This window comes from Podarcis melisellensis (assembly GCF_964234715.1).
Source record: "Podarcis melisellensis genome assembly, chromosome: 4".
In the NCBI taxonomy this organism is placed as follows: Eukaryota; Metazoa; Chordata; class Lepidosauria; order Squamata; family Lacertidae; genus Podarcis; species Podarcis melisellensis.
In genome coordinates, this window is record NC_138531.1 from 16,950,989 (window position 1) to 16,961,381 (window position 10,393).

The 10,393-nt window shown below is 42.6% G+C and overlaps 1 long non-coding RNA gene across 1 annotated transcript; it reads left to right on the top strand.

The window, feature by feature from the left end:
- The first annotated feature begins 1,890 nt into the window (after positions 1 to 1,890).
- On the top strand, positions 1,891 to 2,874 carry LOC309368349. Its single transcript, XR_014167716.1, has 2 exons — positions 1,891 to 2,060; positions 2,277 to 2,874. It is a non-coding gene; the product is annotated as an uncharacterized lncRNA (long non-coding RNA).
- Positions 2,875 to 10,393: the final 7,519 nt, after the last annotated feature.

A 10,393-nucleotide genomic window follows, 5' to 3' on the forward strand; every position in this document is an offset into this window, starting at 1 on the left:
GGCCCTCACCCCACCCCCCAGCTGGAAGCCTGTTGGCCTGCTGAGATGGGGGTGGGGTAACGGCCACCCTGTAGCAAGGTGGGTGGCACCTGGCCAGGTAAGCCCATGCAGTGTCGCAAACCCTGCCAACCTCTTGGAGGGCATGAGAGGAAATTGCTGTCACCTGGCGTTCTTTTTTGCTGATTGCTATATGCTCTTCTTGGTACATTTTCTGCCCTGTATGCATTTACATTGTGCTGTTGCCAATTTTTGTTTTATATTAGCTTTGTTTTTGTTGTGCCACACCCGTAGCTGTCAACTTTCAGTTTTTAATATTTAATGCTGTCTTGTTTTTAACACTTGATTGGAAGCCGCCCAGAGTGGCTGGGGAAACTCAGCCAGATGGGCGGGGTATAAATTATTATTATTATTATTATTATTATTTGAAAATAAGGGATCAGCAGCCTCCCCTGTCCCAGAGACAGTCTACGGGATATCTAACAATCTGGGATAGCAGCAGGAAACAGTGCTGGAATAAGGGAATTCCCCACAAAAAATGGGAAGGTTGACAGCTATGGCCACACCCTGGGCTTTTTGTGAGGGAGGGTTAGTTGTAAATGCTTTTAAGTGAAGCATAGTTTAGCAACCCCTCTTTTTCTGCAGTCAAAGGCAGGCAACGTCCAACGGGTTTAACAAATTCCTACTAATTTCTCTGGGACCTGCTCTGTGAACCTTGATCTACAGATCTACAGAAGGAAAATTTAAACCAACTCCAAATCCAGAGACTAGAGGGCAATATAAGAAATAACACAATTCCCAGCTGGGGCAGAAAAGCAAAGTTTTCACAAGGAATTTATTCTGTTCAGTTAAATATTTGATTCGAACTCCTGTGTTTGGTCAAACCCCCCTATTCATAACCCAGGACTTATAATGAACTGTTGACAGTGAAAAACGCAGCACTGGAACACTCTAGGTACAGCTAGCGCCGTTTTATTCATGGAGTAGGTAGGTTGATTAAAAAGGGGAACACGTGGTTGAATTTAAGTCAGTCGTTTTAAGACTAAATGAGAACTACATTTCAAATTTGTGATGAAAATTGAACTGTGGATTTAGAGGCCTTATCTCAGCTGAATATCATAATGAGAAAAATAAACTGGAGTGAGAGGAAGGTTTATGTAATAAGAATGTCCTGGAGGGGATATCATTAACAATTTTTAAAGAGCCCTGGAGAGCAGTGGGAAGACCAGCACCATTTGTTTTTCTCATGTCCTAGGATGAGGACATGGGGGAGAGTATATCAGGGAACACAGCTGGGACTGCCTGGTGTCCTACGCCTTTTTACTTGCATATTATATGGAATTGCCCTTTGAAATGCTGGTTGTAAAAGGTAAAGGTAAGGCGACTATGGGGTTGCGGCCAGTGGGGTAGCAAGGTCAGGTGGTACCTGGTGCAGAAAATTTCTTGTCAAACCCCCCCCCCCCCACATTGAAATTATTAAAAGAAGGAAAAATAAGATACCTGCAATTACAAGTGTTATTTTCTACCTCCTCTTCTTTTCTTTCCTCCTCCTCCTCTGGCTAAAACAGCAGCAGCGCCGCCCCCGGTGTCTCTCATTCGCTTTGAGGCAGCTGCCCAGACAGGAGTGGTGTGGCGAGGCGTCCTTTACCTTGGGGAAAAATATATTTTAAAAACACACTTTGTCAGTGATGACACCCAGGGCGAAATGCCCCCACTGCCCCCCCTTCCTACACCTCTGCCTTCAGGTGTCTTCTAAAAGTCAGATAGTTGTTTATTTCCTTAACATCTGGTGGGAGGGTGTTCCACGGGGTGCGCGACACTACTGAGAAAGCCCTCTGCCTGGTTCCCTGCTGCTGGCCCTTTCTTGAAGATTCCCGAACCTAAGTATTTTGCCTTCCTGTATTCAGTTCTTTGTTTGCTTCCATCCTTCCTGGGTGGGGCTGCTTCTCTTACACCCATCCAGGGTGGGGTTCATAGTGTCAACTGACTCATATTTGTATTTCCTCTGCAGAACACAGTAATTCGTCCAGAGCTGGCTTGTTTCAGGAATAATCTGAAAGAAGGTAAGCCCCACACCTTGGGGACAGTGAACTTCCTTGCCCCTTGTTTGCCCAAGACACACCTCCCAGGTCTTCTTGCTGGGAGTCCTGCAGGACCTGCCCCCTGCCTGGCAGGCCTTTCCCACCTGGCCTGGGTGGGGAGCACCCAGACTGACTCCAGCTACAAGAAGCGGAGAGGACTGAACTGATTTTCTCTCTTTTTCATTCTTTTCTATCCAGATGACATCATCATTGAGGAGTTGTGATTTTCCTCCTTGAATAAATTGCTGCTCTATTTGGACATCTCAACTGGCCAAAGACTGGCAGAAGAAGAGGCACTGAGAATCAGGAGGGGGACAGATGATTTAACCAGCCATGAAATATGGACTGAGATGGGGCAGAACTAGAAGGAAGGAAGGAAGGAAGGAAGGAAGGAAGGAAGGAAGGAAGGAAGGAAGGAAGGAAGGAAGGAAGGAAGGAAAGAAAGAAAGAAAGAAAGAAAGAAAGATGGCATCCAGAACAGATAGTCATCTAATCCCTACTTTAAAACCTGCAAAGAAGGAGAGTCCATCACCTTCCAGGGGAGTCCATTCCTCTGTTGAACAATGTTCAGTCGGAATCTCCTTTGTTGTATCCTGAAGCCATTGGTTTGAGTCCTACCATCCAGAGCAGGAGAAAAAAAGCTGGCTGCATCTTCCATGTGACAGCCCTTGAGTTATTTGAAAATGGCTCTCTCTGGTGTGACTGGATCAAGCTGATCGATTTTCTTGCATTCCTTAAACTAAATTGTTTTTAATGGATTTTGAATCAACGTGCAATAAATTGTTACTGTTTTGAATTTCATTGTGTTATTGTCTTCCATTGATCTGGGCACTTTTCTGTTGTTAAGGGGGCTAGAACTGTAGCTCTTTGAATGGTAAACTGCAGTTCCAAGAATCCTCGGGGAGAAGCAATGTGTTTTAAATGTATGCTGCCTAAGTTTCGCTTGCATCTTTTAAGTGAGGGACCAGTGGCAGGATTTGCTTCCAACTTCATCTCCATCAGGCCCTCCAAGTAATTTGGGTCCAGAGGAAGAGGACAAGCAAATAGTGGTGAAACAAACAAAGGCATTCAGGGAGGGATCACTTGGAAGAAAACTTGCCCAAGGACCAAGAAAATACGGGTTTTTAATTTGTATTGGGAGTGATCATCTTTCAAAGACTTATTAAAGTAGACTTGGCCTTTACATTGCACCTTTCCCTGTGTTATTACTACAATAGAAAGTGTTCTTTAAACAAAAAACAAAAAACTTTTTGCCCAAGTGAATCATATGGCAAGCACTCAGTAGCTCTTCCATTCTCAAAATCCCTACAAGAGTTAAGTAATTTACTTTATTCAGTTCTGTAATTGTATCTTGTCAATTCAGCGGTATTAGGGTGTGGGTTGAATTGATTTTTTTGCCTGATAACTTCAGGGGAATAAGGGTTATCTTTTGCTGTCTGCTCTAAACAAGGCTTTGCAGTACAATACTACATGGAAAAAATAATGAAATGAGTTGTCTGAACATTTGGGCAGAAGTCATATCCATAGAGACATTCTGACTAACCACTTGGCTAATGTGTTGCCATTTATTCAGTTCATTATGCCTATACACACACATTCTTTTCTGTAAATCCAATTTTAATGCCTTAGACTTTGAAATTGTAGAGTTTGAAAACTATTGAGGAAGCTTATGCATATGCTACTTAAAAAAATATCTTAGCCTGTGGCTATATCTGAACTTTGCAAGAGTTCTCAGAAGTCATCTGAAGGCCACATATTCTGTTTCTGATGTAATTCAGATAACTGAATATGGCATAAAGGCATCTGATCCACATAATTATGAGATGTACGGTCTTGATGACATTGAATTTCATGAGCACAGAACTGTACACAAGGAGAGTCATACAAATAGGAACTAGCAGCATTAGAGAGGTCGTAATGTTCATTTATGCCGTGCCTTCCAGATATGCCGAACATAATTAAAATTGTTAAAAAGATTGGGAACAATGGTTAAACCCCTTGCTGATATACTTCAAATCATCCAGTGATCTATGAGTAGATCCCAAACAACCTTTTGCTCGCCCCTGTGCTAAACCAAAAATGATCTAAACCTAATCCCTCTCCATCAGTCCTGCTCTAATTTAATTTTGATGCATATCCCAGGGCTTAACCCACAACTCCTCTTGTCCTCCTGCATTCTCCTGGGGAAAACTGCTCTTTAGCACTCCATCAGAGAAAACGGCCATTGTGTTTTCTGCAGATAGAGTTAAAGAACAGATTTTTCCTAGGAAAGGAACAAGGCAAGGAGAAAACATCTTAGAGCCATGTCTAGAAAGTGTGAAGAGAGCCAGTGTGGTGTAGTGGTTAAGAGCGGTAGTCTCGTAATCTGGGGAACCGGGTTCGCGTCTCCGCTCCTCTACATGCAGCTGCTGGGTGACCTTGGGCCAGTCATGCTTCTTTGAAGTCTCTCAGCCCCACTCACCTCACAGAGTGTTTGTTGTGGGGGAGGAAGGGAAAGGAAAATGTTAGCCGCTTTGAGACTCCTTAAAGGGAGTGAAAGGCGGGATATCACATCCAAACTCTTCTTCTTCTTCTGAATTACAAGCTGTGTGGATCCGTACTTTCAAGGCACAAGACGAGCGGAAGTGGGCGAACCCCTTGTCTAACATCGTGATTGTACCCTGCAGCAACTTTTAGCTTGAATGACAACTGAACATAGATAGCCCACTTTATTTACAGCAGGGCTGTGGCCAAGGGAGGGGGCTGTGGCTGTGAAAGGAGAATAACACAAGGAGAGGGCCAGACAGGGGGGCTTTGAGGGCCTAAGGACTTACTCACCCCAATCTGGAAAGTGGCTTGCAATACCTAGTGGTGACACAGTCCAATGACCAGTGTCCCAGGTGAGCTCTCATGCTGTCATTTTACACCCATTGTCAATTAACTTTTAATATTGCAAAAATCCAGAGAGAGTGAGAATATACAATATATAGGCTTTTTAAGGAGCTACATCAGTGAAAGGGAAAGTCCATAACTTCTGTTTATCTCTGCAATTATGACTCAAGTTCCTTTAAGTTCCAGAAATCAATATAGACGACATGATGAATGAGTCTAAATTGGCCTCTCTTCTTCTGACCTTGAAGTTATTAATTCTGCATCATAAATGTTTGGATATCTCTAGTAACCTTTGGAACGCCAGATTATTTCTAGAGAGAGAGCTGGCAGAATTGTAGGAAGCAGGCATTTACTTGTGATTTATGACCTCAGTCAGGAACAAACCTTTCCATTACCATAATGCAGTTGGTCTACGTGTCACAGAGAAATGGCTCTAAAAAATAATAATAATAAAAGGAGGGGGGATGATGCACTTCCTGTTATGGTAGCTCCAAACGCTTCCATCCATTCCCTTGTAGGAGACTATTCTCAAAAGCTAACTTTGCTTTAAGGCACTCATTTCCTTATATTTGCTGTCCAGCACTGCTAAAGCTTTTGTTCTGCTCTCTCTCCAGAAATGCATGTGGACAGATTCTGCTCAGCATCAGTCTTTTTAGTACTGACCATGGCTTTCATCCAGCACCAGTAAAGGTCAAGGAAAATTATGACAGGAATAAGGCTGGAGAGTGGAAGGGTGCTAAAGAATGATTTTATAGAGGATAAATATAAAACTGAAGAACAGAGAGGAGAATTAGTTCATCATCTAGACAACAAGTTGAAGGTTATCTCAAAAAACAGGCAGATATGGGATACAGAAAGGCTTGCCGAATAAGCAAGCCCTTGTCTGACATGGCCATTTTGGGGGCACAAATTGGGCTAGCTGCCAGAAAAGCAAGAGGAAGGGCTGCCCTCAACACACATCAGGAGAATTTTATTTTATTTTATTTTTTGTGTTGGGCTGTGCCCTGGGGCAGGGGCATAGCATGGGGGTGCCAGTGGGGCTGTGGCCCTAGGCACAGATTATTATTATTATTATTATTATTATTATTATTATTATTATTATTTATAATATGACAACAATTATTCAATCATAATTTTAACATTTCAAACTCTGACTCCCTTCCCCCTCATTTCTTTTCATCTCCCTGCATACTCCAAATTATCTCAACATATTCTTTTGTATATCTGTTCCCACATATATCACATATATATTTTGAAACCGCAGGTTTTTACATTAATCCTGTCTTCATCTGCTTACGGCTTGTTTGTAAACACTCAACAAACCATTTCCATTCCTTTCTTTAAAATAAATAAATAATTGATATCTTGGTTTCTCATTCTCCTGGTAAGTTTCGCCATTTCCGCAGAGTCCATTAACTTCTGTCTACATTCTTCTCTCGGCGGGACCCTGGGCACGGATTTTTGAGGGGGTGAGAAGCAGGCACCCCCAGTGCAGCACAGTCTGGTGCTCCTCTCCTGGCATCATGAACCAATGCTTACGGACAGGTGCACCAGGCCACAGCACGCTGGGAGTGCCAGCATGGGGGTGCCTGGTTTGTGCCCACCAAGTGCTGTGTTGGCTGGCCAGGCTTCCCCCTGCTCAGGTGGGCAGGCGATGCAGCATGGTCCTGTTTGGCTCCAGGGAGGAGTTGTTCTAGCAGTGTTGGTGACTAGGGCTGGGGTGCCATGGTGGGCACCCTCTTCACCCCATCCCCAGCACCCACGCACCCACAGAACTCCTGCCCACCCCCGGCACATGCACACAACCCCTCCAGTGTGTGTGCCCACCCTGAGTGCCATGAACTCATGCAACACTGCTGCCCTGGGGTCACCCAAATGTAGATGATCTCTGTGGTCCCACCCTTAGGTCTGCATACTTGAGTCAAATAGCTCCATCCTTAGGTCACAAAAGTTGGCAACTGCGGACACAGAATGAGAAAGCAAAAGAACACATATATTACACCAGTGGAAATGGCAAAGATGTTTAAAAAAGAAAATAACAGATGCTGGAGATGTAATGAAAAAGAAGGTACATTTTATCATATGTGGTGGGAATGCAAATGCATTAAAATATTGGGAAATGATATATAATGAATTGGGGGAAAAAATGTTTAAAACAAACTTTGGTAAACATCCTGAAGTATTTCTACTAGGTATCTCAAATCAGGAACTGCCAAAAGAAAAATGGACATTATTTATGTAGGCTACAACAGTGGCAAGAATCTTGATTGCACAATACTGGAAGATGGAAGAAATACCATCAAAAGAACAATGGCAAGAAAAATTGATGAGCTATGCAGAATTGGCTAAGCTAACAGATAATTTAAGAGAGAAGGACAAAAAGGACTTCAAAAGGGTTTGGGAACCATTTACAGTTTATTTGCAGAAACAACAAAATGGACTGGACTCACTGGCAGGGTTTGAATAAACATTCACAACATTTTAGAGAATGATAAGGGAATTCACTTTGATACAAAGCAGGACACAATAAACAAAACCAAATAACTCAGTAGAGTGGGAGTTGGGGGAAGTCCGAAGGAGGAGAGGGAGAACATTTTTATATATTTTGATGAATGAGATTTGCATCTTTGTTATAAAACCCAATAAATATTTAATAAAAAGAGAGTCAGACAAGAGAGAGGAATGAATCCTTGTGGCAGATTGCAAGTGTGTGTGAAAAAAGAGGATCCAGTTAGTGGAATGCCAATACGTCTCTGCTCTCCTAACCTTTAGTATGAATATTGAGTAAAAAACTGGGGTTTTTTGTTTTTGTTTTTTTAAAAAAAGTCTTCAAGGTATGTAACTAATAGCCAAGGTCCTGGCATTTTAAACCCCAGTTAGGGGAATAACAGCATACAGAGTCTTGGTTTTTGAAAAGCCCGTGGAGGTAAGCTGGTGTTTTAGCACCGAAAGGTCAAATTTTAAAGAATTCTGAGTTCTAGACACTGCTGCAGAAATAAAAGTCATGTAGATTTGTAGTGAACTTACCTGAACACAGAAACTGGAGAAGAAAGGCAGTTTGCTGTTGATTTGCATGTCAGAAAGACGATTAGTGTGAAGCACAGCTGATTGCTTACAATTATGGGGGAAATGGGACTTTAGTTAATGCTGACATTTAGCTCTTGCCGTAGAGTGTGTTTTAGGAATGACTCAAATGGGGGACTGAAGTGGCCAAGCTGGAAATCTTTGCAAAATCACAGCTAAACCCAGACTCTTGAAAAAAACAACAACACACAAATGGTTGGGGTAATGTTTTCCCACTCCAAGCTACCGTATTTTTCGCTCCATAAGCCCCCCTTTTTCTTCTTCAAAAGTAAGGGGAAATGTCTGTGCATCTTATGGAGCGAATGCGTGGTCCCTGGAGCCGAATTGCCCAGGGGCAAAAAGCAGATCATCCTTTTTTCTTTTTCTTTTTTGAAAGAGGGAAGTGGGTGTTGAAAGGAAGCAGCTGATTGGCAAGCAATCGGGAGGGAGATAAGGGACGCGATAAAGGAGGCTGCCTGGGAGGGGAGAGCTAAAAGCCCATAGATCCTCAGGAATTTTGCATTGCATCACCCCAAATTCACCATCAGATCACATAGCATGTCCATGGCTACAGCCTGCACAAAAAAACCCCACACACCCACTGTTGTGTGGGGCCGCAATGGCGCAAAAACATGGTTACAAAGCATGGATCCACATGGATCCTCAGGATTTTTGCATTGGGCTACCCCAAACTCACCGTCAAATCACGTCTGTGGCCACAGCATGAACCACAAAAATCATACATCTACTGTTTCGTTCAGAATATTTGTTTTCTTGTTTTCCTTCTCTATAAACTGGGTGTGTCTTATGGTCAGGTGCATCTTATGGGGTGAAAAATACGGTAAATTCCAATGCTTCTCAGGATAATAAGACGTCTCAAAACAGCCCATGTGCCTTGTGTCAGAGGCCTTCTTCCCCGGATCAGTTTTGAAAAACCATGGGACCCCCCCCCCTTTAATTCTAGATCATTAAATTTTGCTGGGGCAGAAGAAGGCACACCAGTCACAAAATCAATAGATTTTTTTGTGTGACATTTAGTGTTCCAGACTCTTTCTGCTTTTCAAAAATTAAACTCTGTCAGGACATTTAAAACTGCAGATTATTATTACATTATAGCCTGGCAGAGTAGCCCAACCCTGCTTTGTGCTAAGCTAGAGAAGGATTGAAATGGGCAGAGGTGTTCATTCAGCTTTGGCAAGCACTATGAATAAGGACAAATGTTGTTCATCCATTGAAACATTCACTCCCTCAAAATTCTGTTTTATTAGTGCGTGATGTTTGGCTATGCTTAATTGGGGCCAAAGTAACGAAGCCATTTCAGAGTGAAGACAGTACTTTCTTTCCATCACTCAGAATAGGTGAAAGATTTGTCTCTATTCATAGTGTTCCTCTTCCCCAATATGGCTAGGGAGTGGGGATTTCTCTATTTGCATGAATATTTTGCACATAGAGTTTCTGGTTTGGGCTCAATCCTTGCCAAAACAGAGCCCTTAAGAAAAACAAAACTTTGCAGAGAAGTCTCACATCTTTTTAAGTTGCCTCATGGTTTATGCCCTGATGATTTTTGAAGGTGGCTGAGGAAGGGGTTGGAGTAGGTTTCAGGTGCACTTTTTAATGCTGTGTTGTATTCAATGTACCCTTAAGCGGATCATTCTGTCAGAGCAAGGATTGTTCCTCAACACAATGGAATAGTTTCCCGCTATGATCATTTTTGGGGGGAATCCTGCAACATGTTTAAGTTTTTGCTCTGCCAACTATACATTGGAATCTACTCTGGATCAATATTGAGTAGAATTCCATGACATCAAGATGGCGGGCTGAATGTTTCAAAGCTGCAATGCAAGACATGGCTTCAATTGGAATCCCTCTTCCACTGACACACAGCTCTACCTTCCTTCCCTACCAAACACTTTCCAAACTCTCCTTCTCACACAGACTTCACTAATACTCTGAACTGAATGGCCTGAGTGTTTTCACACCCTGCAGACAAAAATAAAAGTGCTGGCATCAACTAAACTCAGCTTACAAAATGGCGGAGTCTGTTTGAGTCAGCTTGTAATATTTATTCATTAGAGCTCTTCTCCTTCTCTTTACATGTCGGGGGGGGGGAATATTAGTGCTATAAAATATATATGGTACTATGTGTTAGAAAGCACTGCAGAGTTCCAAATTTGCTTCAGACTCCCCAAAGGCTTGATAAATGTAATCACCTCACAATAGAAGCCACCACCCACACATCCCACCATCTAAAAGAAAAATTGCTATTTACCCAAGGTACTTGCAGATCAAAAAGAACTGTTCATCAAGTCTAAATGGAGAATTGCCAGGTTGATTCAAAAGACAGCATAATTGGGAAAGGTCTTTTGAATGCATGACCAGAA